Raw genomic sequence first — 15,416 nt, 5'->3', positions numbered from 1 at the left:
TACATAACAAGAAAGGCAGCCCATCACCCCTGGATTTTGCGGTAGTGCCCAATCGACCACTTGCGAGACGCGATAGTAGCACTGCTCACTGGGACAACCGAGGGATCTGTGTGGCTGGGTCACGGGAGTTTGATCATGAAGACCAAGAGGTTACTATGGAAACCCACTATTGAGCAAGCTGCGGCCCTCCCTGAGGCGTCGAGCGAGGACCTACCCCCAACCTCTTGCCAATCACTGCTCGTCTTGCAAGAAGTAAGGATGTGGCGAGGGTGCTCACGTTGGGGCTGCATTTCAGACCGTTACGCTGGACGTGGTCTCTGACAAGGGCAAAGATTTTAACATAATCTTTGCTAAAATCATCCACCTCCAAAAGCCTTGCCATGTGATAACAAATGTGAAGGGCATAATTTTTTGTGCACTTGAGCATGATTTTGCTGAACCAAAACTAGGTGTGCCAAAATGGTACTTCAGGATTCCATGGAAAGTTGACAGCTCAGCTTGGCTGTCGCTACAATATTATTAGCTCTCCAAACAAAGCGATTATCTTTTCACTTTCGGAGACACTTAAAATGGTATACATATTTGGTGTCAGGTGCCATGTCCATGTCCACATTTTCTGCAAGTGGGCAACTTATCTAGCTTCTGACAGAATTTCACAACAAGGTAGACTTGAGGAGCAAGACGAATTAATGGAAATGTATTTGGAAACGTCCTGAAAAGGTTTAGGAGGATTTGGTGGAACCTCGATAGATCCCTCCAAGTATTGCACAACGCGACCCATGCTTGGCCTCAGTGAAGGTTCTTCTTGGATGCACCACATGGCCACAAGAAGGAGAAACTGTACCTGAAACATGCATGACATAAAAATAATACTTCCTGGCAGCATAACCTCATCGACGAATAGAAGCAATGAAGACCTCATGAATGTCTTTCAGTTCATATAAACTACCGATTGACACACATGTTTTGCTTAAGCTTTAAGTATATTGGATTTCTCTTATTTCCTAGCAAAATTGTCAATATGTGGACGCTTTCTCCATCACTTGACATGGGCCAACCACCAATCCCATATTCGCATGGCATGTCCTAATCTTAGCCATCAGAAAATATGAATCTATAATTTCATTCCAGATACTTTCTATAAGAAATGCATTCTTCCAAGCATTGCATCATTTATATTATGAAGCAAGAGCCACCGACAAACATTTGCCATGGGCACCCATGATGAGCAATAATAAAGGTTTCCTTGTTTGTTTTGGAAAAGAAAGTATTTATTAACATATTATACAGGCCAAAGAGAACTGGCACATGAGAAAAACCATACACAAGTGTCTGTATCAACAGAGAATTAGCAATTACATGGTTGTTGATGTGCATGGTATGTGAAAAAAGGTGATAGAAAAAGGAGACTGTGCATTATACTTCAAAAAAGTATAATAGCATCCTTATTTCCTTTGAATATACGTTTTACAATTAGACACCAAAAAGCCAAGTCCATTATGTATGTCCCATACTTTCTTCAGTTCTTCCGCCAAACGTGCTTCAAGATTTCCTACTCCACCCCTCTCCATTTACCTCCTTTCGAGCCAAGTTTAGCTGCTTCCATTATATCTTTAATCATGATAGCCCAGCTTTAATCCTGTTTAGCCAAGGAAACGACAAATTTGGCGCAACAAGCTTTTGCATGGGCCACCGGTTGGAATTCCGAGGCCTCCTTGATTCACCGGCCGAGCAACTAATTCCCAACGGGCCCATTGCCATGGCCTGGCAGATTTCGTGTTGTTTTTCTATAAAAACCTTTTTACTGGTTTTAAGAACTTTTTCCACTGACTGGAATGCCTGGAAATGGCCCGGAAGCAATCTCTTATGGAAACCCCATCCTAAAGACATTTATCTAGAGAACATCTGGAAGCCTAAGGTTTCGCAGCACATGAAGGTATTTTTATGGAAGGTAATCTGGGGTGCTCTACTGACGGGGGTGAAGATTTAAGAGAGAGGGATTGGGTCAGATCGATGCTTGGGGTGCAGGTTCGCTAGTGAAGATCTAGCCCACCTCTTTATGGATTGCCCAACTATCAAAGGCCTAGCAGGGAAAATACGCAAGTGGGTCCAAAGAACATGGAAAATTGGTTTCTTCAAGACTGATCTATTCCTTAGAGGGAAGAATTCAGGTAGTCCTGCCCTCCTCACCAGCACTCAAATCGTTCGATACTTCTTACATAATGTGTGGCAAACAAGGAACCACTGTGTGTTTGAAGGAGGTTTCGAGGTGGCAAGCTTCGACAGAAATTATACAAAAAAGCAAAGTGCTAATATGGACAATCGGACGCAAGCAACACTTGGAGGATTGGTCTAGGACTACTTGTGCCTTGTTGTCAGCAGTTGGCATGCCTAGGATGGGGGAAAATCCTAGCCATCGATAATTAAAAGATATTAGAAGAACATGACAATGGACTTTGTGTATCAAGGATAAGGGGGCGGGTTGGTAGGGGTGGCTCCCTTGATAGCCGTTGTGATTTTGGTCCCTGGATGATGTCATGGCTCAACACAAGCACGACAAGATGTTTGGTGGATACGGATGCATACAGGCGTATGCACACTAAACCTGGTGGACACTATTTTTTTGGAAAAAACCCTATAATTCAACCTAAGATGAGTTGTAATCATGATGAGATTAGACCATACCCTTTTTTATTTTCTTTGAGTCTACCCCTTGTAAGAGGCCGGATGGCCATGGGAAAGCCCCCTAACTTTTAAAGTCAAAACCCTTAGTTTTGAAGGGGAGATTATCATTAGCTAGAAGAAGAAAACGTGCACTGTGGAGGCTTCTTGTGATTATAACTTGTAATCATCTTTTCTCCTAAACGGGTAATCGGAATTCTATTCCGAATAGCACATTGCGTTCCTTGTCTCTTGCTCTACAATCTAAGTGTAATCATTTCCAATCCTGCTGTGGTTCACGACGTACCGTTTGTGAGCTAAATGCATTGATTTGAGAGTTAAAATGGTTGTTTTTTGATGTTTTGACTATGGATAAGTGTTTCTATGCTTAAGGTAGATCTTTCCAAGTACTTCTGTTTCAGTTTTCTGCACATTTTTTGTGATGGATCGTGATTTATGTACCTTCCCAGATGGTGACAGAACTTGGTAGGATTAAACCCATAAGTGTTGTGATACCTCTCCTTAAGTTTCGTGGCATTCCGGATTCGTTTCGATATCGAAAAGGCATGATTACGTTGAGTGTTGAGAATGGACGCATACTGATTGTCTGACTAGGAAGTGGTTGATTTGCTTTTGTCGTAAGAACGAGTAGTCCTTGAGTTCACTTTAGTGAGATTGACACTCTCATTAAGTTTCCATGCCTCACCCCAAGTCGCTTCCTTGCATATTGACATTATGTTAGTACAAAAGAGCTATGCTACAGACGTCCGTCGCGGCGATCCGCTATCATTGGTACCGTTGCCGGCGAGACCGATCCTTAGGTGGTGAGTGACTCAGTGTAAAAAAAAAAAAACAAAAAAACTCCCTTCAAGCTTTTGATAACCGTTCCGCTTACCCATAGACAGTGAAGCAGCTAGACATAGGTTTAGTGCTTAATAGAGACTGGAGTCCGAAACTAGCCAGTGCTATTTCTTAAGAGCAAAGAAAACTGTGAGTGAAGTACAGTATAGTATTTCGTTCTTTGATTTTTCACATGCTTGTAAAAGAGCCGTTCCACCACACACATTGTTGTTATTTCTGTACTGTTGAGGTCAGTTATGTTCGCATTTTCATTTCAGTTATAGGAGTAGGTTAGGAAACAAATCACACCATCATTTGTGGCCAAAAGGATCGAGGGAAAAACTATCAAAAACCTTATTTTGGTGTTGAAGACCATAACTCGGAAAAATTGAAGAAGTGATGGTCAGAGCTTCAAAACTGGACCAAACCCAGTAAAACTTTCAAGAAGGGGATAAAAACACTTGTTGAAAAAGACTGTGCAAAAACCTGTCAAAAATCTTACCAAACATGGATCGCGATCCATGTACCTTTTTGGCAAAATGTGCTAAAATTATTTCCTTTGCTTAGGACAGGCTCTCAGGCATTAGAACCTTGAGTTGGTGAGAAAAAGAGAGCTAGAAGGTCATAAAAATCAAAAGATTGGAGTGAGCAGACCAAAACCTTGGAAAAAAGGGAAAACAAGGAAAAACTTAACTTTTATTTGTCCAAATCCAAAAAGGGATGAGAATTGGGACCAACTAGAAGCAAGGAATCCACAGAACCAAATTTCATGCCCAAGTGCTTCCCAACATGGATCGCGATCCATGTTCCAGGTAGCCATCTGACATTGAGATTTGACCAGAGTACTCCTGAATACTAGTTGAACAACTTTCCCAAAGGGACCATAGATAAAAAGTGAAAAAAGCTGGTCAAAATACCAGAAAAGGAGTGGTTTGCAAAAAACCGCAAAATAGACACAAAACCCTGCTTTTCACTTGGAAAGAACTGACCGAATTCAAAAAGACTTGGGAAATAGCATCATCCTATCTTGTGTGATCAGCTCAGAAAGTGTCAAACCAAAATCTTGCCAAACATGGATCGCGATCCATGTACCTTTTTGGAAATTTGAGCTGATAAAGGACAAGCAGTGAATTGGTAACAATTGGAGCACTTTATCCTCAAGGACTCTTATCAGAAAATTTCAAAAAGAGAGCAAAAGGTGACAAAATTAGATCAAAGGGGGAAGCACTGACATAAGACCTAAAGCTGACTTTTGTCTGTCCAAAAAAGCTTCAAAGCATTCAAAAACCATATAGTCAGTATCACTAGGCCAAGGACTAGCTGGGGGACAAAATTCAGTGTATTTTGACACAAAGGAACATGGATCGCGATCCATGTTCCCCTGACACAAATTGACACCAAACTAGTACCATAGCTAGAGGGTATCACAGAGAGTCTAGTGGTCCTTCCAGAGTTGAAATTGGATGCAAGAAACCCTTCCAACAGCTCAGAACTGACAGAAGCTCAGGCAAAGTGACAAACTCAACTTAGCCTCCAATCCAGAGATTCATTTCTAAAAATTTTGATATCATAAGATCCCTTAATCATACTGAAGCTGATGGTATCAACAAAAGTTCCAATGGCTTTCCAACATCGATTGCGATCCATGTACCTCTGAGCCAGAACAGAGACAGAAACTTACCACACAAGGAGCTAGGCATTAGCAACCACGTGCTTCTTTCAAGATTGAAATTGGATCAAAATTGTTGAGGTTGTGTAGGGAAGTGTGTGCTAAGTTTTGTCGAACAAGAGCAAGAACTAACAAGAATAGCTGTAAGCTTACAGCTATCAAGCACATTTTTGACATAGCAGGTACTACCCAACAAGCAAGAACAAATGGGAGATTCAAACTGTTTAATGAGGTAACTCGGTTTAGATTTTTCTTGTTACGAATTCTTCATGAATCTACAATCAGGAAGATTGTACCAGAATAGGAACCACAACATCTTTGAGCAAGGGAGTAATCACTTAACGGAAGAAATTGTGAATTAGAGACCACTGCCACCTTTGGAATCCATTTTAGAGGAGAGTTTCTCTGACACTTCGTCTGAGAGATCATACGGCCTCATGACTAAAGATTCTAACAAGTCAAACCCTAAGGGAACAGCTTCGATGGGTGCAGGTCCTTCTCAGCCTACATCTGATGTGAAGTTGTTGTATTTGGAGTTTCAATTTGAAAATGTGCTTAAAGCCAAAATCTATAAGGATGGAATGGACCGGTATTGTGTTAAGTTGGAAAATAAGCCTAGCAAGTTCAGAGACCTTGTAGATGTTGATTATGACGGGAATAGATATTTCGACCAAGAGGGAATGATGTACCTAGTGGTTCATAACCCTTATATTGTGGATAAATGGGGAATGACCGGCACCAAGGACAAAGTAGATAATGAACCGGCCGATGCACCACCCAAAATGGAGAAACAAAACGCGGTACTCGGACGCACCAATGAGACAGAGCACCTTAACACGGACAACACATATGTGGGGCTTTATAAGTTCAATAATGGAGACCAAACACTCTATTACAGATGTGACGAGCCCCACATCAAAGAATTAACAGACCGGAAAAACTTGTATGTTTACACGTACACGGAGGGTAGAAGTATTCAGGTGGTCATCATGGACAAGTATAGCCGAAAGTACTCCCCAATGGATCAGAAGGAGTTAGAGAGATATACATATTTTGGAGGGCCACTCCACCAATACTATGTAAATCCGGAAGCTGAAAAAACCACGACTACTCACATCAGACCTGAGACTGTACTTGAGAGCCCCTTGAGAACCAGAGTGGAGGATTCTTATGGACATGAACGAGTTCCACGAACAGAACCCTTAGGGTCGATGGCGACTAGGGCTTCCATGAACACACGTATAGGCAGCTCTGTTTCTGAATTCACTTACACCACTGGAATCCCTCCTACTATCACACGAGATCGACTTGATGAACGAAGAGCGGATAGGATACCACTGTTAGTACCAAAAGGAGATTACGAACCAAGAGAAGCCATCCTAGGGGGATCGGGAGTTGTTAGAATGGTTGCAAAGGCCAGGCGTATGCGACCATCTCAGGTGGCGAAATGCTTGTCCAAAGAGTATAATGGATCTGGCGATCCGTATGCCCATGTTTCAATCTTCAATTAAGTATTGAGAGCGGAACAGGTAACTGATTTCCACACTCAATATGAAGGATTTGGGTTGACATTGGGAGGCACTACCCTGACTTGGTTTCAACCATTAAACAGCTTAGAATTCCCAAGTATTGAGCAACTTCTCCAAGAATTCGCTGAGGAATTCTCAAAAAGAGGGATCAAGCATAACACTGTCTCCCAGACCTATGCATTTAGGCAAAAGGAAAAAGAAAAAGTGAAGGAAGCATCGCTTCGTTTCAAGCAGTATATAGAAAGATGCCCTACTCGAGAACTACCTCAGGATGAAAGACTATCAGTCCTCTTCATAAAGGATCTGCGAAATGACACGCTCAAAAAGGACTTGCACCTGAAAGCCTGTGCAACCTTTGAGCAATTCACGAAAGAGGCGTTGTATCTTGTAGATAACTGCAAGGCATATGGGGAGGTGACTGAAGACACAGATCAGGGGACTAGTAGCACCTCTTCAACCACGAGTGAGTCCACGACAAAATTGGGAGAGCAAAACACTGTTGTGCCGGACGTTGATCGAATGATCGAGGAAGTGATCAGGAGGATGAACCAAGGAAACAGGACGAACCCAAACACACGACAACCGCCCACCCAAAAATGCGATACTTGTGGAGGTGACCATCCAACCCAGTGGTGCAATCTTCAACAAAGGCCAGGAGCGAACGTACAGCGGATATTGAAATGGTGTGCTACAGAACAAAAATGGACAAACCACAAAACTCACAAATGTTTCTACAATCGGAACTATGTTAGAGAGAGACAATACGGACCACATGGGGGACAACCACTTCCGCCCCCTCCAAGGTACCAAGTGGGACCAAATAACGCAATCTTGGGTCAGGAAAAATCTTAACCGTTTTTGGGACATCAAACTCCTTTACCCTAGGAAAATAGGGCTATGGTAAGGATCTCGCAACCCATTGAACCACCTTCTGATCAGAGTATGACCCAAGTAGTCTCATACCAAGAAGATTCAGATAATACTTACGAAAGGGAAATTGATAGGAATGCATATGCTCCAGAGGTATATAATCCATGGATAATTCCGGAAGAAATGCCCGAGCTCTCATACATAGCACAACCAACCAAAAATCATTACTTGGTCGACAAGAATATGCTCATGTTTATGGCAAATCAGGGCTACAAACCTAGAGGCTACCCTCCTAAAACAGGACAACCGATGGGAGCTCCACAAGCTTCTCCACCACCTATAGGACCATGCTATGAATGTGGCGGTGATCACTGGGCTAGAGTGTGTCCAAACAAAGGAGAGCGGGTGAAATTTTTTGGATTCTGTGACGGATGCACGACCGACCGTCTTATTCCACACTGCCCAAAAAACCCCGAAAACAAAGGAAAAGCAACTATGAACAAAATAGGGATTGTGCCAAGCTCAAGTGGATCAGAAACAGAACGGAACATTCCAATAAAAGCGGTCACTAGAGCTCAAGAAAATGAGGTAGCAAAGAATGTCCCGGCCAGTCAAACAGAGATAGACAACTTGTCTATCCGAACCCCTCGAAAATCCTGGAAGGCAAAACAAAACAAGATGAAAGCCAAAAGAGAAAAGGAAAAAACAGCATTGGAAACCAAATTGCCAAAAATAGAGGAACAACTTCAAAAGGAAAGAGACCTTAAGAGCAACAACGAGACAAAGAAACTGTCGGAATTGCCATCAGGAGGGTCAGTATTAGTAGACAAGGTGGTTGAACCTTTGGACGCAATTCTGAAAGCTTACAAGGCAAAGCTAAAGCCTAACCAAACCCAAGAGGATAGGTGGTTAACGTACCCTCATCCAGGCTATGAGAAAGAGAGGCTAAAGATGTGCAAGGAGCTCATTCAAGCCGCTCAAGCACTTATGGAACCATCAGTTCCTACGACCCCAAAAATGGAGGTATTCATACGAGAGAAGATTCGGGAGTTAGATGAGAGGGGAATTGAAGTGAATAACCTATCCAATCTGGTCAATGAAACACCTTTGGATACGAGGGTGGTAGCCAATACAACGGATGGAACACATTCTCAGGTACCACTGCCAATTCCGGAGGTAGAAGAACAATGGCCTCAAGAGCTATGGGAATAGATTAGGAATAGGAAAGACGGAAGTGCCACACTTGTGTCAGCTCCTATCCCGGAAATCCACCTGGAGCATGAGCTCTACCCAAATGACATCCAATCATTGTATGGAGATGCAGGCACATCGATATCCGAAGACAGTAAACCACAGTCATTGAAGACTTTACCTTCATTTATTGGTAACCCTGAAACTCGATCTGAGGTAAGAAAAGTTCCATCTCAATGGAAAGCCAATCCTAAGATGATGGATACTAAAACTCTTCATGAGCTGATGTCATCTCCTATCCGTTGTACATTGACTTTGTCAGAGTTACTGAACATTAGACCGCATCTTTGGGACGAGGTCGCGAAAAATTTGGAAAAAATAGGGCTTGTAATTCTTTACCCGAGGCCTCTCAAAACACGCTAAAGACACAACCCTCGAAGTAAACTAAACATGAGCCAGTGCCAGTAAACAAGGTAGGGGACTATTGTGAAGGTGAAGAAGGAAATACTACCCTACCGATAGAGTACAAGGATGTAAAATCGGTAGCGATATTGAATAGTGGAGCCGGAATTGCCATAGCCACCAAAGCAATGTGGAAAAAATGGGAAAACCTGCTCTAAGAAAAACGAGAATGAAACTCCAACTAGCGGATGGGTACCTAGAGAGACCTATTGGCATCTTGGAGCAGGTTGTAGTAACCTCTTGTGGAATTGCATATGAACACACCTTCGCTATTATGATTTTCTATGAGAGCAGCAATTTTGACATCATTCTAGGCAGACCATTTATGCGTCAGCTCAAAATGGTTCAAAATTGGGATTATGACTATATTTATCTTAGGAACAAGAATGTCACTACGAAAATTAGTGTCACAAATCATAGCTATAAAGACGTAGAAAGAGCCCGAGGAGAAGACTTGCATTCCAGAACTGACCAGGAAGGAGGAATACCGGCTTGGCTCCAGAACAAAGCTCACCAATGGATGGGAGAAGCTTTTGATTGTGGAAGTCTAAAAAAGGAAGACTACATTCTTGATAGGACTGCAGAAGATGAAGCGTACATACCAAAGCCTTTTTCATAAGAGATGTTCAAACCGTTTGGATGGCAACAAATACTAGCTACTCTTGATATTTGTGTCAATGAAGTGACCCTCACCAAATTTTGTGATGAGGAAGGGTATGATATCATTCCATTCTAGATGATGAATGTCCGCCTAACCCCGAAGACCGAGGAAGATGTACCTGACAAGGAAGGGGTGACCGAATGCGGACTCATAGTGGACGAAATCTCTGTAAGGGACCTTGTCCAAACGAATGACGAAGAAGATTTTCAAGACTCGACTGATAAGACGCTAGAGGATAACGCGGACGATGAGCTGTCTAGTAACTCGAGCCAGAGCATCAAACGAAAGGATCGCCGAGTGATCTACTATGATTTCCCAAACCAAAACCCTCGAAGACAACGCACGTATCGGGATAAACGCAAAAATAACCACAATAAGCACAGCGAGGACTCAGTACCTCAATTGACTGACAAAACGCAGTACTTGAGGTTAGTCGAAGCGACTGACTGCCTCAAGGACAGGATTTTAGGGCGATATATGAAACCTGACTCAACCAAAACAATATCAAAACAAAAACCAAAAAAAGAGAAAGATACCGAAAAATAGTTTAAGTTGTCCAAGGTGGAGTGCAAAGTCAAATACAATGATTTGAAACGAGCATTGAAAGAAGTTTGGACAACAGAAATGGAAACTAACGAGGAATCAAATGATGATAAATTCAATGCACTATCCCACTATAAGAAGTATACCATTCAGGATAGGAAGATAGTGGTGCAAAAACCCAAAACGAGATCCCAAAGAACCAGGAACTTCATATGATGGGCCTGAAAACACGAAAAGCATCAACTTAGCAGAACCAGGAGAGGAGCTTAAACCGGCCTATATTGCCACGGACCTTACTGAAGAGGAAGAGCAACTTCTAGTCGATACGCTCAGGCAATATAAAGATGTCTTTGTACGGTCATACAAAGATCTAAAGGGGATAGATCCGGAGATATGTCAGCACACGATTCCCCTTAAGAGTGATGCCAGACCACGCAGACAACGTCCTTACACGTACAATGAAACTTTTGCAAAGAAAATCAAGGAGGAAATAGAAAAATTGAAGGACGCTGAGTTTATCTACGAGATTGAGCACACAGAGTGGGTGTCCTCGATTGTGGTGGTACCCAAAAAGAATGGCAAGATGCATGTTTGTGTAAACCTCAAGCAAGTAAATGCAACCACCATCAGGGATAACTACCCACTACCAATAACTGATCGTGTTATTGAGAGAGTAGCAGGGAAAGAGGCCTATAGTTTCTTGGATGGGTTCTCAGACTACAACCAATTGACGATCAAAGCGGAAGATCAACATAAGACAGCTTTTGCCACAGAGTGGGGTATATTTGCATACAGGGTAATGCCTTTTGGCTTGACCAATACCCCGACCACATTTCAAAGACTAATGACCCACGTATTCAAAGAATATCTCAGACAATTTTTGGAGATCTACATGGATGATCTTTGTGTTCATGCCCATCGACGAAGTGACCACATCACTTATCTGAGTAAAGTCTTTGAAAAGTACCGAACGTATCGTGTTTGCTTAAACCCGAAAAAATGTGTCTTCATGGTAAGACAGGGTAGAATTCTGGGCCACATAGTGTCCAAAAACAGAATTTCAATTGATCAAGAAAAGGTGCAGACAATTGTTGTACTACCGAGACCAACGAAGATAAAAGAAGTGCAAGCATTTATGGGGCATTGCAGATACTACCGGCGTTTTATATATATGTATGCTGTAATAGCTAAGCCATTGTATGCTCTCATAACTAAGTTCGAATGGACAGAGGAATGTGAGCAAGCTTTCCAAAAATTGAAGCACATTTGATTTCAGCTCCAATTTTGCAAGCCCTTGACTCGAGCAAAATCTTCCATGTCCATGTGGATGCATCGGCCTATGCCATTGGGTTCATATTAGCCCAGCCAGGAGAGAAGAAAATGGATTTTCCCATTTGCTACTCCAGTCGACAACTAAACAATGCAGAGAGAAATTACACCACTACGGAAGTCGAGCCTTATGGCGATCAACCTCACCATCCGGCTTGCGTTTCAACTTGTAAACCCACTTTGTACCAATGGCCTTTTTGCTAGGAGGCAAATCACATAAAGTCCATGTGTCATTTTCTATAAGTACATCATATTCCGATTGCATGGCAGCCATCCAATTTTTTGAATTTTGTGCTTCATCAAAAGAAAGAGGTTCCTCAACATCATGTAAGCTAGACGCAACCAAAGCATAACAATGTGATGGATAAGATGCATGGCGAGAGCCTGAACGAGTGCGAATAGACAAAGGTGCATCCAATTTAATGTCATGCAAAGTATGCACCAGCCATTTAGGCATACCTCTAGCCTGCTTATTCAGCCCTTTCCTCATCGAGTACATCATGTACATCTGCATCAGTAATAGGCTGATCCGTAACATTTTCAGAAACCCGCGTCGGTTGTACATTTGCCTCATCGGAATTTACATTCGTACTTCCACCATTGAAAAGATGAGACATATACTCCCCCCCTCGATCAGAACGGAGGGTGTCCATAGTAACATTTCAAGACATTTTCAGCCATAGCCAAAAATTGTTTGAAGCACATAAACACTTCGGACTTTGCTTTAAGCGGAAATACCCATGCATGTCTGGAGTAATCATTAACAAAAGTCATGAAGTAAAGGTAATTGCCCAAGGATGGAGTTTGCATGGGCCCACAAACATCACTATGCACAAGCTGCAACCTGCATGTGGCCCTAATTGAACCATCCTTTGGAAACTTAAAATGCTGCATTTTACCCAAAACTCAGCATGTTTGACAGGTGCTTCAAGAGGCGGCAAAGAAGCAACCATATCAGATTTCTGCAAACGCAGCAAACTGACAAAATTCAAATGCCCAAAGCATGCATGCTAAAGTTTTGCATTTGAAATAGCCTTAGAATTTTTTTTCCCCGAGAAAAAGATCCTTCTATTAGTTAATGAAACTGCCCATAGGGCTACAACCTCCTCTACAAAAGAGGACTACAACAATCATGATGGGGAGACTCCCAATGAAAAAACAACATATGTACAATGAGGCTATATCAAGGGATGGGAGGAGGAAAGAGCCACACAGGTGGACGGTAGTGCCATCTAAGCACACCCTGATCCATGGAGAAAAATGGCCCAGGACGCCAAAGTCGAAGGAAAGCCTCTCTGCGCTCCCTCATGCGGTCGGAACTGCCCTGGAGTCTCTCGAACTGTCCTCTGAGAGTATGGACCAGCTCAAGCCAAAAGTCCCGAACAGTCTCTGCTGGTGGTACAGGGCGAGCCTCGAAGATGCGGAAACAACGGGCCCGCCAGATGAACCAGAGTGTCAGGCCACTGATAAGCTCCCAACACACCTCTCTCTCACTGCACCACGCCTGTGGAGTAAGCTCTGTGGCAAGCTGGAGTGTGGGTCGCTCCCCCTGCATCACTATCATCCTGTTGGTGGATGATAGCTCAAACTGAAGTACCGGGCCCGTGAGAGTGGACCAAGCAGCTGCCCCCCAAGTGTACTGCCGAGCTCTTTCCACCCCCCAAGTGTACTGCCGAGCCGTGGAAAGAGCGGGCATCAGCCGAAGAACACGTAGCCACAGCAGCGGACCAGATACCACTATGCACAAGCCAGCTCCCAACTGTTGTAGCTCTGTGTGCGACCAGCTACTGAAACAAAGTGACTCGCCTCGGCAGTCTGGAGTCCCACAACCTCTCCCAAAATGCTGCCAAGAACTCAGCTGTGAGACCCTCCTCCTGCCAATGAGGTGTTGTAGCAAGGCGAGCCTCTCTCTGTGCTGTCAGTATGTGACGTCCCAGTCGAATAGTGTACTAAAAGAAAGGGACACCCGAGTGGTCTGCAGAAGAGATGGGGTCCCTCCAAAGCCACTCTCCAGGATCCCAGTGTACTCGTGCCAATGGACAGCACTCCCAAGCCCATAGTCTCCAATGTCCAATCTCAAGAGCAGCTGGGTCGGGATCGATGACACAAGTCCTCCCACAGATGCCCACCACTCGGATCCTCTGAAAACAGCACTCTGCCACCTGCGGGGCCTCTACTACAACTCGCTGTAAGTGTCCCTCACCCTGTAGCTCGAAAAACAGGGAAGGAACAGTCTCTGAGCAAGCCCGAACAGAGATGAGGACCTCCAATCATGTGAAGGCTCCCATCCATCTGGGCGCTGTTGACTCGAGAGGCGTGAGCCACTCAGCTGGTACTGCCTCTGAGATGTCCTCGCACATGCTCTGCACCCCTCTCATGTCTTGTAGAGTTGAAGGCCTTGTAGCTCCTCTGACAGGCCTGAAAACTGTAACCAATCACCTAAAGAGCGTGTTGGACCCGCTGCCATGGCACCCCAGGAAACATCAGGCCGACTACCAACCAAGTGACCTCTTTGAGTGCAAACCATGGGTTCCATACAAGGGGCTGTCGCAGACGCTCCTCCGTGCAAGTAGGTTGACGCTGCTCTAGGCCTCGCCGTAGGTGCTCCCAAGATCGAAGCAACCCCACAGCGAAGCGATCCTCCAATCTCCTGCTCAAACCAACTCTGCGCATCTCTGTCAAGATCCATCTGGTCGAAGGTTGCCAGGGGCCTCTTGCCTGAGGCACCCTAGCACGAAGCCGCTGTAACAAGAACTCCTTCTAGGGCTCCTCACCTGGAAGAAGACCTCGGACGATGAACTTCCCCAGAAGGGCTCTGCTCTCCTGTGCTGGGTCTATGATCCCTAGCCCTCCCTCTGAACAAGAAAGAGTGATGACCTACCAAGCCACTTTGGCCCGGGCTGTCAGTGTGTCTCGCCCTGACCAAAGGAAATTCCTGATCAGCCGCTCTACCTGGCTGATACAAGAACTTGAGAAGATCTAGCAAGAAGTGATGTACCACATAGTAGCCAACAACACCTGGTTGGCCACTACAACTCTGCCAGCCAGAGAAAGTCGTGCGGAGCTCCAATGTAGCAACTTCCTCCTGATAGACAGGAGGAGGGGAGCAATCTGCTACTCAGGAGACAAGTCCAAACCAACCTGACAGCCCAAGTACCGAACTGCAGTCCCTGGGGGAATCCACCTGAAACCCTAACCCGGCATCCAATCGGGCACAGGAGCACTACCAACCGAGAAATCCACTGTCTTCCTCCAGTTGATCAGTGCGCCAGATGCACAACAAAAGGTCTCAAGAGCCTGCTCACACCTGTGAAGGTTGGCCTCCTGGCCATCCAAGTACAAGGCTGAGTCGTCAGCAAACTCAGTGTCCAGTAGCTCATCCCCCCGAATAGGGAGTTCTAAGCCTCGTAAACCAACCTGCTGTGACACCAATAACCTGCTCATCGCCTCAGCATAGAATAGAAAGAGGAAGGGGGCAAGAGGGCAGCCCTGTCTGACCAAACGTCTGAGCATGAAACGATCACCTCTACCTCCTGATAAAAATACCTGACTGTGTGCCCGTCTGTAGAAAGCTGACACCCCTCTGATTCAAGCATCTGAAAAGCCCGGCTTGCATAGAGTGCCCTCCAGAAAGTCCCAATCAACTCTGTCGTAGGCCTTC

General features: G+C 44.4%; 1 pseudogene across 1 annotated transcript in view; it reads right to left on the bottom strand.

The window, feature by feature from the left end:
• Positions 1 to 426: 426 nt before the first annotated feature.
• The window catches only part of LOC147449157 (G-type lectin S-receptor-like serine/threonine-protein kinase At5g24080), an 86,253-nt pseudogene continuing 71,263 nt past the window's right edge, over positions 427 to 15,416 (bottom strand). Inside the window, exon 7 of the transcript XR_015189413.1 lies at positions 427 to 844. The product of XR_015189413.1 is annotated as a G-type lectin S-receptor-like serine/threonine-protein kinase At5g24080 (transcript). The remainder of the gene's footprint in view (positions 845 to 15,416) is intronic.

Source organism: Adiantum capillus-veneris, chromosome 10 (assembly GCF_014529385.1).
Source record: "Adiantum capillus-veneris isolate H3 chromosome 10, ASM1452938v2, whole genome shotgun sequence".
In the NCBI taxonomy this organism is placed as follows: Eukaryota; Viridiplantae; Streptophyta; class Polypodiopsida; order Polypodiales; family Pteridaceae; genus Adiantum; species Adiantum capillus-veneris.
The sequence above is the reverse complement of the archived record's forward strand: the minus strand, read 5'-3'. Positions and strand labels throughout refer to the sequence as shown.